Source organism: Ischnura elegans, chromosome 5 (assembly GCF_921293095.1).
Source record: "Ischnura elegans chromosome 5, ioIscEleg1.1, whole genome shotgun sequence".
Taxonomy (NCBI): Eukaryota; Metazoa; Arthropoda; class Insecta; order Odonata; family Coenagrionidae; genus Ischnura; species Ischnura elegans.
This window is the reverse complement of record NC_060250.1, coordinates 42,677,110-42,692,542: the sequence shown is the minus strand read 5'-3', so window position 1 is coordinate 42,692,542 and position 15,433 is coordinate 42,677,110. Positions and strand designations below refer to the sequence as shown.

At 37.3% G+C, this 15,433-nt stretch overlaps 1 long non-coding RNA gene across 1 annotated transcript in view; it reads left to right on the top strand.

Moving 5' to 3' along the window:
• The first annotated feature begins 1,047 nt into the window (after positions 1–1,047).
• The window catches only part of LOC124159812, a 309,102-nt gene continuing 294,716 nt past the window's right edge, over positions 1,048–15,433 (top strand). Inside the window, exon 1 of the long non-coding RNA XR_006865016.1 lies at positions 1,048–1,218. This is a non-coding gene — a long non-coding RNA (uncharacterized LOC124159812). The remainder of the gene's footprint in view (positions 1,219–15,433) is intronic.

The window sequence follows — 15,433 nt, the reverse complement described above, 5'->3', positions numbered from 1 at the left end:
TTAAAATGGAAAAACATAAATGAATAGTAATAAATAACACTTTACCCTGAATATTTAAAAAGGAAGAATACCCTTGCAACTCAATTTTTTTATTGTGAGGGTATATATGCAATACGGGTAGAGTTCAATCAAAGCCTACGATATCCCCTATCCACGATCCTCGAAAGAATATTTCATAGATGTTTAGGAGGATCTTCAGAGCTTATGCCATGTATGCTGAACTCATGACGGAAAATCAATCACTACCACTCAGCTAGTCGTATTTTTTTTTGGTAACTTAATTCCTGTTTAAAACTAAAAAACAACTTTAAAAAATCATCATAATATTGTCATGGCACTTAAAACAATTGAAAGCATTTGACTGAGTGTCAAATATAAAATATGTATATTTGAGAAAATACGGATACTAATTTTTCATTAAAAATACCGTTCAATATCTACAATGGTCTCTTTTCTACATCCTTTACATTCTTAATATGATAGCATTAATTTGAAGAGAGCAGAGCATAGGGGAAATTAAACGGTCAGTCAAGAGTGATGAATTCTCTTTTTCATAACCATATCAATAAAGTGCAATCCTAATAATAATCGCTTGCGTTCACCATTCACCTCAAGCTTATAGTGACTGAAAATTCAGTGTAGTAAACGGGAATTCAGACGCACACCGAAAAACCTTTCCGCGGTATTAAATGCTGGCAAAAATCTGTCATTTAAAAAGAATTCAAATTTGACGAGTCGCCGTATTTGGTGGAGATAAAGCAATACCTCGGTGAGCTGTGCGGCAGACGGCCTTGCGTCCTTGTTGAGCCATCAATCGATTGGGCTGCTCGTCTTGAGTCACGCCTTAATCAGACTTCGGCGGTCTGAAGGCGATGTGCGAGAGTAAAGGGGAGCATTGATGCGGCCAGTTGACTGACTGACATTGGTAGGTGGTATATGGTGGGGGTGAGTCACAGTTCCTCTATATGTAGAGGGAAGGAACGGGCCGGGATCATCAGTCGCCGAGGTAAGTTCGAGGAGTGTGTGTGGTCTCGCGTGGTTTTTTCGTCTTTACAAAAGCAGAACACCAATTTCTTATTTTCGGGTGACTCTCTTGGTTTGAGCGTAGAAACTAGTACAATCATTGGGTTTCTTCCACGGTAATTTGTGTGCTGCATTACTTCCGACGGCAGTGTTTCCAACGCAACGCCTACCATTTAAAAGGACTTCTAAGCAGTGGTGAGTGTACATTGTATTTTATTTTGAGCCACATTATTCTTGCGCCTTCTAGTTTAAGCTAATTGAATGTTAAGTAAATAATTAGTTTGTTAAAGTTACTGCTGGGGTTGGTTTTCATTCGTGTAGGCTTTGTGTAGTAAGTTATGCTTATTTTCATCTGTCTTACAGCTTTAAATTTCGTGAAATTCAGCGTGGTGAAACTCCGTTACGGCTGCTAAATCTACTAACGATGGGAGAATTGATTTTTAAAATACTTCTTCGGCATTCTCTGTGCTCGAAATCTTCCCACGTTGTAAAAGACATCATAATATACGGTGGCGTAATTGGTGGACTTATCGTGTGTTTCAGTTGAAAATGGTGGTACACACCTCAGTAATGAAACTCCTAGACGCGCAAAAGTTGTTTATGAGAACTCAGCATGGATTCAGGAATAGTAGACCATGCGAAACCCCGTTAGCGCTTTTCGCCCACGATATTTTAGTCTCCGGAGAGGACAACATTCCAGTAGACGCGATTTTTCTTGATTTCAAAAAAGCATTTGATAAAGTACCCCACGGAAAGTTAATAATAAAACTGAAATCTAACGGCCTAGATGTAGGTGTCATGTCCTGGATGATAGAACTTTTGAGCGACCGCGTGCAAAGGGTAGTATTAGATGGTGCAGTCTCCAACGAAGTTAGAGTCACTTCTGGCGTCCCTCAGGGTAGTGTCATAGGCCCACTCCTATTCATTCTTTATATAAACGACATTGGTGAAATATACACAGCAAGCTACGGTTATATGCAGACGATGCTGTAGTTTACAGGGAAATCCGTTCCAGTAAAGATAGGGATAAACTAACGAACGACCTAACTGCTATCCAAGCGTGGTGCGATGCATGGCATTTAGAATTAAATATGAAAAAATGTGTAGTAATAAATTTCTGCAAAAAAATAACTCCCCACATCATAGCTATATTATTCGGGGTACCCAATTAAAAACAGTTTCATCCGTGAAATATCTAGGAGTTAGACTCAATAATGATCTATCGTGGAATAAACACATTCAGGAAATAACAGGTCAAGCCAATCGTACATTGGGTTTTGTTAAAAGAATATTAGGAAAGTGCGACGACAAAGTGAGAGAAGTTAGCTACTTCTCCCTCGTTAGGCCCCATTTAGAATACGCTGTGTTTGAGACCCTCTTGAAATAGGATTAAAAACAGAGTTAGAACGCATGCAAATAAGAGCTGACAGGTACGTGAAAAATCGTTACAATAGTCTTGTGAGTGTAAGTGACCCTTTAGATAAACTCGAATGGGAATCTGTGTTAGACCGTAGATAAAAAATAAACTAAACCTTTTAGATAAATTCAAGAGCAGTGTCTTCTATGGCGAAGTTAACAATATCTTACGAACGCCAACATACTACGATCAGACCATGTAAATAAAATAAGAGAGATAGACTATTGAACAGACAGATTCAGAATGTCTGTTTTTCCACGATCAATTAGAGATTATAACGGCAGCGCTAGAACTCACAAATAGATTAGATGACTTTATAGTGTAGCCTACTAACTTATGTATACTTTAATGCATTTTTCCATTTTTTGTTATTATTTTTAATATCATGAGGTAGTATAATTTTTAACTATGCGTAACGTTTTTTGGACCGTATTGCGTGCATTTTGGAATACAATTGCTTTCCCACATGCACACCAGTCATTCCAATCATGAACCCATTTTTTCCGTTAAATAATCGCAAACTTAAATTGAGCATTGCATTACCTTCTTCCTTAATTCATCCGCTATTTCTCCATTGCTTCGTCTTCACAATGCTCGCTTCATTTTTAGCCGACTGTGAAGCCTAGTCGTACACTCTTATTTTCACTCCGAGTATGATGCAAAAAATACGATATTTTCAGTCGAATTTCAGCATAAATTACTAATAGCTAATCACCGTCCCTCGATTCTCATGGTTTGTCATCGTCCGTTGACTGTAGAATGAAAAGTCAAACCGTCAGTGATTTCTACATTTCAATGGTCATATCATCCGGAAACCCTAAACTCTCATCGCTGTGGTCCGTCGCGCGCCCCCGGCCTGCAATGAATGCGAAGCGTTTGCTGAATCATTCCATGGCAAAAATATCCGCGTGATTAAATTGTCCACCACAGTGGTCTTTCTTCCGCCTCGATGTTGAACCCAACCCTATTCCCCAAAAATTTCGAGAGGTATGTGGTTGAGGACTGCTGTAAAGAATTTCTACACAATGGAAAACACAGAATATACCAAAGAGTACCCTATCAGGACGATCGGAATTCTATTCAGTTATGATGCAATTATGAATTTAATTTACCTGGCGTTGTGATCTTAAGTGATCTACTTCCAGATTACCATTGCGTGAGAGAAATTCCGTCAGCCTATTTTGCCTTTTATCTAGAAATTTGTAGCGTATGATAAAACATTTCTGCTGCAGTCGAGAGGTGCAGGAAATTGTGCTATTTCTTTCAACTGCCTTGGATGAATCGAATGAGTCATTATTAGACAAAATTATAATGCATCTTTTGCGGGCAGCATTGATTAAAAGTTGAATTGTTTTAATTTGACATTTTTCTAAATGATATTTTGTCAAAAATCATTATCCACTGTGAGGAGGTAACATTTTTCGATACTTGGACGATAAACAGAAAATGTCGCTATTCAGCATTAATAGAGATCGAAATAGTGGACGAATGATATCTGATAATATACACTATGCTAATCTACCAGAAATTATCCGTAAATCACCAATACTATCAGCGCACCTAATCAATATCTGTATCATGGAGATGGAACGAAATGACTAAGTTTGTATGCAGAAGCTCTAGGACAGAAATAATGAATACCTTTTTTCGCATGAGAAAGCGGATAAGGTAACCATAAGTGCGGTTTTACCAAGACAATTGGAGGGTTTATTGCCTTGATTTACCGTAAATTCAAAGAAACACTGAATTTCGATCAAGTTCGTAATAAATCAATATCATTTAAAAAATTGAATTACTATCAATTTGATATTATTTATTTTATTTATTTGCAATAAACCCAAAAAAAGTATATGACACCTTTTACATTGGATTTTTAAGCAAATGGCTAAATAATAAAGAGTAACAAGAAACAACGACAAAAAAATGATTATATTCACTAAGATATCACATAATACTTCACTTATATGAACGCCTCATCCGCTCATTTGTTATTTGGAAAGGGCGGAGAAAGAAAGAGGGATTTAAAGAGGAAGTTTCCTGATGGCGGTCGTAAATGCTTAAATTGATGATGTTATATCATCAGACGGAGCTTTGATGGAATTGTAGGTAAGAGGTAGCCGGTAGGTAAGGGATCTCTGGGTCACTGATAAACGGTGGAGAGGTAGATGGAAAAGAGACTAGTTCCGTGTTTTACGAGAAAGGACACGGTGGGAGAACATTGAAAGAATGTCGTTAGACCTGATGTGGCCATTCATGATTCGGTGGAAAAACCTGAGGTCACTGAGAGTACGTCTTCGCCCAAAGGGCACTATGTCAAGTTGAGAGAGGAGATCATCAGCAATGAGATTACGGAGGGAAAGGGTTACGGTTTTTCACGATATTTACGAAGAAATTAACAGGTCTATTAAGAACTTTGAGATTTGAGAGACAGGCTGAATACCATATGGGCGAGCAATAATCAATAAGTGGAAAAAAACATCCGGAAAAGACAGATTTCAGAACGAAAGGACTCCGTATTTCTGTAAATCTGTACAAAAGTCCAACTAGAGCCATCGCTTTTATCGTAACTCACACGCCTTTGAAATTCCCTTTGAAATTAATCCTATCATTAGTATAAATGGATCCTCCTCGGCATAACTTTCTAGCCGCATACAAGTTGTGCGAAATATCAACGAAACTTTGGTCCATTCGTGGCCATATTCCACAGTGACCGCTCATTTGGAATTGAGGTCGCGGCCTTCACGTGCTTTACGAACGTAGTTTGGAATTTAAGAGGCAATGGGAGCGGAAGACGGAAGAAGGTTCTTATGCGTCTCCCTACGACTCTCGTGGTGTAGATCTCTGTGTGCACGTTTCCTTCATGGAGCCGTTTTGCGAAAAAATAAAAAAAAAGACTGCATTCCTCGCGAAGTGTCCTGGGTGGCCCACACACAAGAGAACAAAGGAGTGATAAAGTGGCTTCGACTGCGGTCACCTTTTGTCCTCTATTTTATTTTTACTTTTTCATTTGGCCTTCTTCTGGAACTGTTTTAATTTCACGGAAAGGCCAACGCAAGTGTGTTTAAGGGATGTGAGTAAATGTGAGATTTTTGCCCTCGTGCGCTTTCTCCGTGATTTTTTTCTTCTAATTTTACTGCAACTTTTTTTTACACTCAAGTAGTTGCGCAAAACTTGAGGAGTGAATAATGTGAGGAACTATCGTTAGGGAAGACATTTAAAGACTCCAGCCGCAAGAATTATGCTACTATTTTTCTGTTATAATTGCATGATAGCGGACATGTAATGTGACAGGAATCTGGGGGAGATGTTCGCTTACATAAATGAGGGATCTAATAAATGAAGAGACTCTTTCCCGGCCTCTGTAGGCGCTGAATGTTTCTGGGGATTCCGTTCGGGTTAAAAACTCCATTTTCATAATTGTGAGTACAACGGAATTGTAATGTGTCAAGAAGCTGGAAGAAGCGTTTGCTTCGAAGAGTGCCTTGCTTGTCATCTTCAGGGCAGTTTAAGGCTGGAAGGCGATATTTGGTGGAACTTGTTGACAGAAAACATAATGAAGATACACTTTTGTATGTTCCACAAGAGTTTTTAAGACCGACCCAGGTTTCGGCAGTACACACTGTCATTATCGTTCAATGTCAAGGTTCTCCACAATCTTTGTAAAGGTAAAAAGTTAGATTTTCTTGAGCAGTTAGAAATTTTAAGAGCACGTTGAAACAAAAATGTAAGGGTGGTAAACGACCTTTTGTACCCCTCCCGCTCCTCCCCTTTATTATCAGTTCTGCTGGACTCGGCATGTAAACCCACTGACCTTGAGGAAACTATTCCTCGTTAGCTTTTCCCCTCCCACCATCACCACCTCCTCCCTGTCTTAACCCCCCTCTCCCTAAGGTATTTGTATAAAATTTTTGTATATTCACCTTGATAATGACAGTGTGTACTGCCGAAACCTGGGTCGGTATTAAAAACTCTTGTGGAACATACAAAAGTGTAACTTCATTATCTTCAGGGCAGTCTGATGCAGGGATCGAGCAACCGGGCTTACGCACGATATCCCGGGGGTCAAACACGATGTGATTAGTAGATGTGCCTAATTATTGGGCTAATCCATGATTGGCTGAAATAGAACTTTTGTTCTCCTTTAGAACTTTCCTCGTTTTGTCGGCCGAATCTCGATTGCTACTCTTACTATCTTGTCGCAAAAGCCTCGGAAGTGACGTAGCAGTTTCGTGTTTTCCTATTCGAAAATTTTCGGCTTTAGCTGTAGTTTGAGATTTTTAATATATCTTCCATTATTTTTTTATTTTTTTCAATTTATTTATTCAGGCTAAGCAAAATTCTCTCTGTTATTAGGCATTTTATGCAGAGCGTTACGGGATTTGACTAGGAACCCATTATCAGGTGACTTATTTTTTGCAATGCACTGATAGAAGCAATAAACTTTCGCGTGCTTAGAGGTATATGAAGGTGCATAATTTATTTTGGCATAGGTACATTTGTGTTATGACAACCTCTTGATGTATAACAGTACTGTGTTGATTTAGCTCTACAACCGTTATTATATACAATATATCAAAATATTCAAAACAGGCTTGCAAACTGGAGAAGTATAACAGTGATGGTAAAAATGGAATTAATAACTAGAACTACATTAAGAATTCTATTATACTATACTGAAATTTTACTCTACTTTTTTTGCTACAGCAAAGTTTGCAATGCATTAAAGTGAGTCACCATTTGTACCTAATCTGCTGCTCAAGCTTAACATTATTTTCTGTTTTGACCCACGATCGCTTTCTCTCTTGTCTTCTTTTGCCTGGGATTCTTTTTTTAATCCAGAATGAGTGTCGACACGTAAAGACTGTCTTTCAATATATCCAACGCTGCCTCTCATACTGTCCATACTTTTTATCCACTTATTATTCTCTAACGAGAAATCCCTTTATTCATCCCCGTTATCATTTTTTTCTCATTCCTGCCTTTTTTATTCCTGAAAAATATAAAATTACCTTTTTGATAATCATCTGAATTTTCATCCTTAAAATCTCGTGCCAAATTTCCCTTGGAATTTAACCATGAATTTTTTATTCATAATTTGCCCTTGCCTCTCATCAAATCCCTGAGGATATTTTGAGAATGAGTCTCTCCTGAATAGTTCTCGGAATAAGTGCGTAAAGCTATTATAATGGGCTTTTGGCATTGGTGGAAAACATTTGTATATTGACATTGTCGCGGATTATACACAAATATCTCTCGATATTAGAACTTTTGTCTATTGATTAATTAATATTTTTTTCGGCTTAATGTAGAATAGATTAGAATATTTTTATTATGCTCTAGGTAAAACCTATGAGAGCAAAAAAAAATGGAAAATGCAGGAAATGTTCTAAATCTTAATAAAAGGCATTTTGACAAAAGTAAGGCATTATGGAGATTATTGCTAGGCTAGCAAGTGGTAGATACTTCTACAAAAGATGTAAAATATTCAATACTTATAACACAAAAATATAATTTTTAACTTAGACAGTAATGAACACACACATACATATACACATTTATGTGGAAAGTTTTGCTGACATTGGAACTTTAAGATAATAGCTCTAATGGGTTGAGGAGACTGAATTAAGCCCCAGACTTCAAATAGGAGTACAGCCTTCTTTTAAATGACTGAAGTGATTGTGACGTCTTTATATTTGGCGGAATAGAGTTCCAGAATCTAGACGCAGTTGTATGAAAAGATTTGAAATATATATTGGTGCGGGCATGGGGAATTTGAAGGTCAGAAACACGGCGGGTGGAAATTCCAGTAACTTTTTTGCGGGGGATAAATAATTCGTACAGGTATGCAGGAGTCTGTTTTTGGAATAAGGAGAACAGAAAAGATCCCAGGATATAATCCCTTCGGCTGTGAAGAGGTAACCAATTCACGTCAGTATAGAATTTGGACAAATGTTCATCTCTACGTAAATCAAATATAAATCTAACACAGGAATTAATTAACCGTTGCAGACACATTTCAAATACACTAGGTAAGTCATTATAGACTAGTATACAATAATCAATAATGGGGAAGATAACACATGTGACATGCATAATTCTCGTGGAAATAGAAAGATTTTTCTTTTGTAGTGTCAATAAATAAAGAGCCTTATTCCCTTTATTATATACTTCAAGCAAGTGCTGATCCCATGATAGATTGCAGGTGAGCGTGAGTCCAAGATATCTTACAGGCTTGGTAACTTTCACAGTGGTGGAAGCGACACTTAAATTTGGGAGGCTGTCGTAAGCAATTGTGTTTAGAAGCCTTTTATTACCAAAAATTATAGCTTGGGTTTTGTTTGGGTTTAATTAAAGGCAGTTCAATTCAGCCCAGCTGCATATTGAGCGAATTTCTGAGTTAATCATGTGGATTTTCTATGGAAGCTCTTCTACGGTGGAATGAACATATATTTGTACGAGGTGTGTTCAAAAAATATCGCGACTTTTGTTTTTTTTTCAAAAATTATTTATTTATTCATGAATATCTATGAGTTCTTGCCACAGGGTAGAACGGTCAATAAGGAATATTACCTGCAAGTTATGCGCAATTTGCGCGATGCAATCCGCCAGAAACGCCCGGATTTGTGGAAGAACAAAAATTGGCTTTTGCACCACGATAACGCCCCTGCTCACACATCGTTGCTTGTGCGCGACTTTTTGGCCAAAAACAACACACTAATGATGCCGCAGCCACCGTATTCCCCAGATCTGGCCCCCTGTGACTTTTTCTTGTTCCCTAAACTGAAGAGACCCATGAAAGGACGACGTTACTCTACGATTGACGAGATAAAGACGGCATCGAAGGAGGAGCTGAACAAGATAAAAAAAAATGATTTTTTGAAGTGCTTCGAAGATTGGAAAAACCGTTGGCACAAGTGTATAATATCTCATGGGGATTACTTTGAAGGGGACAAAATAGATATTCATGAATAAATAAATAATTTTTGAAAAAACACAAAAGTCGCGATATTTTTTGAACACACCTCGTAAGTCGTCTGCGTAGAGTATATATTTACAGTGAGTGATGGTCTTAGTCAGATCGAGAGTATACAGAGTGAACAAGAGAGGTATGTAGATTTCTCCTCTTATTACCAAGCCTTTGTTCATTGAAAAACATTTCTAATTATCTGTGTGGAAAATTATAATCCAGAAAAATAAGAATGAAATATAGGACTAACAGGGAGAGTATGACCTTATATAAATTGAGTGAGTAGAGGTAGTCAAGGTGGGGAAGCTTGATTGTTGACTCAGGACAGTCACATCCTTCATAGCGTCCCACCCCTCCCTTACCCCCACGGTGCAGGTGATCCAGGCCAGCCTTTATACCCCATCTCTCATTTTGTTGCATTGTCTGCCTCCCATTTTGTTACATTGTTTTATTCCAAGGAGGTTGTAAATACACTGGAGGCGCTGTATTCGAGTTTTAAGGGTGGTCGGAATTCCGCCATCTTGGTTTGACCATTTTCGAACTTAGTCTCCAACAGTATACATATAAAATCAAGTGTTCTATTACTTATATAGCCTCTAATTTATAAAATGAACATGCAACAGTTACTTCTCGATTGCCGTCAGAGTTTTCCGATCGTTCGTTCATACTAATGTGTATACTAAACTATCCGTATAGTCATATCGTGGTGATAATATGTCGTCGTGACATACTTTCATACTATTATTGCGATCAGTACGCTATCTTAAGATTTCCATCGGCTGTAATCTTATTAATTACCAGACGTGCATAGGAATGGATATTTTACATTTGCAAAATGTTATTTTCGGCTGAACTAGTTACACAGCGAACTGTGATGATTGACAATAATTTTTCCTTGGGAAAAGATATTCGAGGCAGACGTTCACGAAGCATTCCCTTAATGATAGAAAAAAGGTTTACTGTGTACGTTTGCGATAGTTTATTTTAACGTAACAATGATAATGACCGAATATTTCACCAAATATTTAGCATTGACTCTTAGGGGATTATCAATGCTTTGGTCAAAGTAGGCGTGGATTTCCAACCCAAGCACCCCATTTCTGTCACAATGTGCTCAACGCTCGGAACCAGTTATGGCCCTTCCAGTGTGCTTACAACCGCCTTGATTTTATTCCCATTACTATTCATCATTGTGTGCCTCCCATTTTGATAAACTGTTTATTTTCTCTCTTTAGTAAAATTGTGTACCTTCCATTTTGTAATTCTGTAACTTGTATGCCTCCCATTTGGTAACTTTGTTGAGTTAAGGACCACAATATCCTCCTTCCGAGCTTCCCCACCTTGGCCAGCCCTCAACCTCCACTGATTCAATGAATATATGGTCATACTCTCCCCGTATTCTGTATGTGAGCCTGACAATATCGCGTAGCGACGTAACTGGTCGTTAGTAAAACCGCATGCGAAAATCTACAGAGAATAAGTGTTCTCCAGCTGTGGCGCTCTGCGCACAATATGGACTGCTTGTGGCATCATATCTAACGATTTGATCGTTGGATCATTCTTCCTCATAGAATGACTCTCCAAATTTGTTAGAATAGCAATGGCTGATGCCTGGTCTCGCTGATGGTAGGACCCACCCGCCTCTGTGACGGTGCGGGATTCCTCGTCCCCTCCCTTCCTTCCCTAGCCACTCCCAGGAGGCGTCGCGTCATCGGGCTCCTATCGCGGCGGCGCCTCCTTCCTTTCTCCTTTCTGTCCTCCCCCCTCCTGCGGTGCAGTGGTGATAAGCTTATAGCTTGAGACCTCGGCCCAGGTTGTAACCTCGCGAGACCGCCCTAGGAATTGTATCCATTGTTTGTGGCATCATATGCTCAGCAGTCAATACCACCTTGTCCGGTTGTGTCCACAAATATATACAGGGAGGAATGACGCCTAGGTAGCTTAACTGGCAAAAGCACTCGACCAGATATGGGAGGATCTGGGTTCGAATCTTAGTGCAGGCGAATGATTTATTTTCTCTAGGATATATTACGCCTTCAAGAACTCGGTTGCCATCATCACCTCATCTTGGTAACAAGTTCTGCTGAAATATTTAGATAAAAATTTACCAATTACATGTTGTGCTTCTTAGTTGTGCTTAGAGTAAGGAAATGTCTCTTTTGAGGCGACAAAGGAATTTTTCTCAGGAATTTCTCGGGCAATCATTCCCGAATTTTTATAATAGGGAGCATTTTCGATTATTTCGCTTTTTATCATCACACTGCAACATTTTGAGGACCTCTTTTAATCATCCGCATTTATATATCCTGAGGTAATGGCGTATACAGTTATTCACTTCTGTGAATTTGTTGAATTGGACATGAAGCATATTAGGTTCTTTGTTGTTAATTCCCGAGAGTGTTCTCTTCGAAAATTCAACAGGATTATTACTGACGAAAAATTCATATATTACACCTTCAATCCCTGTTATGAAAAACGTGTTTTCGAAAGTAGTTTATGAAAACAGAATGAATTTCCTGCTAAAGAAATATTCTGGCCTGTCATGATTAACCCATCGCCTGTTGCTTGAATAATTTAAAAAACGCCAAATTTAAAAAGTGGGGCATGCATGCAGTAACTTCGCTTGGTAAGCGCCTCTTGTATTGATTCGATAAGCCGTTGTTTCCATTAAGTTAGTTCTTTGTAACATGGCTTCTTTATGAGTCTTTTTTGACCACTGGAAAATGGCTGAAGCAATTAGACACGGCTAGTAAATGTGCGGTCACGGTCTTTCATGTAGGAAACAGCAAAAGCCCATGGGGTAACTCCATCACCGTAACTCCATGCCTCCTTCAACTGTCAATGTATTTAAATTGGTTAAACACCATGCAAAGGAAGAAAGTGAATGATTGGGCGCTGTTCGTGGAAGATAAATGTCGTCATTTCAACTATGTAAAACATTTCTCATTCTCGACGTTACCGAATGAGTTCTATACGTTAAACAGTGAGGCCATTTCTGTCACGAATTGACCAGGAGTGCACATTCATTTGTAAACAATACACATGTTTCTATTTTTTCCAGTCTGGAGAAAAAAATCGGAAACCTTAGTACTTGAATTAACCTCGTATTATTATCGCACGACTTCATCCTATCGTCGCTTTCATATCAATATACTTGCGTATATTCTTGACGCTAATTTCATATGGAATATCGAAATAGAAGTATTGTAAAGATTGAATAAATACCTCTTCTGAAGCTTGAAAATATTATTTTTTATCGTGTCTGATTAAGGTTTACATCGATGATGAGAATTCTAAGATCGACTTATTTACTGAGGCGTCGTCCAGATTGTCCTAGTATCTAATCATAAAGGCAAAAATCTGTAATATTTTTTCTGTTAGCTAGGCGTTTCCCATAGGTATGTTGAGCGCAGTTCCTTCACACGTGATATTGGGCCTACCTCCTATGAGTGAATTAGAGACGCCGGAATATGAGTCATAATATTTCTGAAATTCGTTACTCAATTAGTCATGTCTATCGCTCATCCTTAGTAGTTTTGACATGTAGAAATTCCAGTCGTTAAATTTTGTTTAGTACCTAAACCAATTTTTGGACGGAAATCCACGAAATGCCTCAAATTCCATGAATAAGGTCTTCGCTTCTTTGACTTTCATTTGCAATTATTAAAACACCTTGTGACAGAAAAAAAACAAACACTTACACCGACCTAGGTGTACCGTTTATATCAAGGTTATCCGTTGAAACGTAGATCGGTGTAAGTTGAATTTAAGTGTGAATAATTATAAGTGTCTTTTGTTCTTCTGTTATCATAATGGAATAATTCCATCAAATTAAACCCGAGTCTATGTTAAATATTAGCACGCTTATTAAACTTTTTCAAACAGACCATAAATGAATAATTTTTGCTTTGTTAAAATAAGTATTGTTTGTGAAAACAGGAATTTGTAATATATTGTTAATCGTTATTAAAAGAGATGAGTAATTTGTCTAGATGATAACTCGAAAGAAGCGAGTGAAGTATTTTTCCTGGGTAACCATGTGGAAGAGTTCAGGTTTTTTTCTCCCTGAATTAATTCAGCCTTCTATATTCATTCGGCAATGATGGAAAATTGAGGAGGAAATTTGTTAGAGGAAAAGTTCTCTTGTCAAAATTAACTGCAGAATCGTATTTTTCCCAATTTATCTACCTATTGGCACTAACAAAATGCGTAGAAGCTTTGGATTAACTCCTTACACAAATTACAGCTTAATAAACACTATGTAGCGTTAAAACTATAAATATTATAATAAATTTCATATCGTTGGGATTGGTTTATTTAGGTATACTTAATTGTTACAAAAGATTATCACCAGCTGTCAAGCATGGTCCTAAAAACCCCTCATTTAAGCCCTATTATTTTATTGATTTTTTGTATTTTCCGAAATTATAAAATTTGTTTATGTAATTTACGAACAGATTCGGGAATGGATCAGCTATGAACTCATAGTTGTCACCCCAGGTTTCTGATGTTTCTCCGTGGACACAAAAAGTCTTCACCTTTAATCATACTCTTTTTAACAACATAAACGAATGTTATCGGATTCAGGATAATTTTATGTGTTTATGGACTGTAAGGTTGCATGAGGTTTTACTCGGTTTTTAAATGCGTAGTTAAAATCAATCTATTGCATTTACCACTTAACTTGACTGTGGGAGTTATATTTTGGATTAATTTTATATACTTATGGACTGTAAGGCTGCATGTGGTTGACCATTTACTCGGTTTTTTAATGCGTGGTTAAAATAAATTCATTGCATTTACCACTAGAGTTGATTGTGGATTATAAATTTTACAGATCCTAATATGGATGAAACAGACACTCTCAATTGTCAGGAAATTCACTAATTCAGATGCTTCAATATTGTTTTTACGTTATAGCCACCATCAAGCGCAAAAATGCAATACGTTGATTTCATGGTATTCAGTTAATTATTCATCCCTTATGCTACACGTTTATTAATTTAAATTTCCAAAAAGGAAATCAATGCTTTCGGAGAATTTTTTTCACCCCAATTATTCCTTTCTGAGAAATGGTATTTATTCTGATGTCAATTTTATCACTGAAATAATTTCAGTCTTTTATGTTTGTTTTTTTTTCATGTCCCACGAACTCGCTTTTCCATTAAAACCTCTAATTTATAAATATGAAATGGAATTCACGAATATTTATAAGTATTATTCATTACATACTTTTTTCCTTTTAAGATGATTCAAAAGATATAAATCGTAGGGTTGTGAAATTTCAATTTTCTGTGTAGCTGTTACTCTCTTTCTAAAAAATCTGTTACCACCCGCTATTTTGAAGAGATGTTACAATAATTTCGTTTCATTATGTACTTGCTTAGCGTCGGCTATTTATCTGGACTGTGAAGAATTTTCTGCATAGCTATCAGAGATTCATACATGCTTCGCAAACCTTCAATATATACAGTAACATATTTTCTGAAACTTCCCTCATTTTAGTAGATACTTTTTTGTTCTATAAAACACAACATAGCACATTTTTTTTACTTTCCATGTATATTTTCAAGAGTTGGCTCTCCATAGGATAAACTTTTAGCTATGAAAAATGTTCTTACATGGCACAGTTTCATTTATTTTTAGTCCTTAGCAGTTTTAAACTCTCTATTCTCACCTACATCGCGCAAGTATATAATGCGAATTTACTACATCCATACCATTTTGCGCTTTAAGTCACTACCGATCCTTTACTTTCCGTATCAGTTGTTTTTCATGTTTATAAACACTATCCCTTCAGGTTCCCCCTGCACAGCCGTTTTTTAAGTCAATTATTATCATAAACATTATTTTCTTCCTTCGATTTTGGTATTTAAAATCATGTCCCTTAAAAAAGTTCTTAATCTCAAGTCTATGTATACATTGAATAATCTAATTGTACATCTGAATTGATGCAGTATCGTGTCATGAGATTGCTAAGCTATAAGTCTGCCTCAAGAACAAGGCGAGGGTAGCTTCTTCCAGAA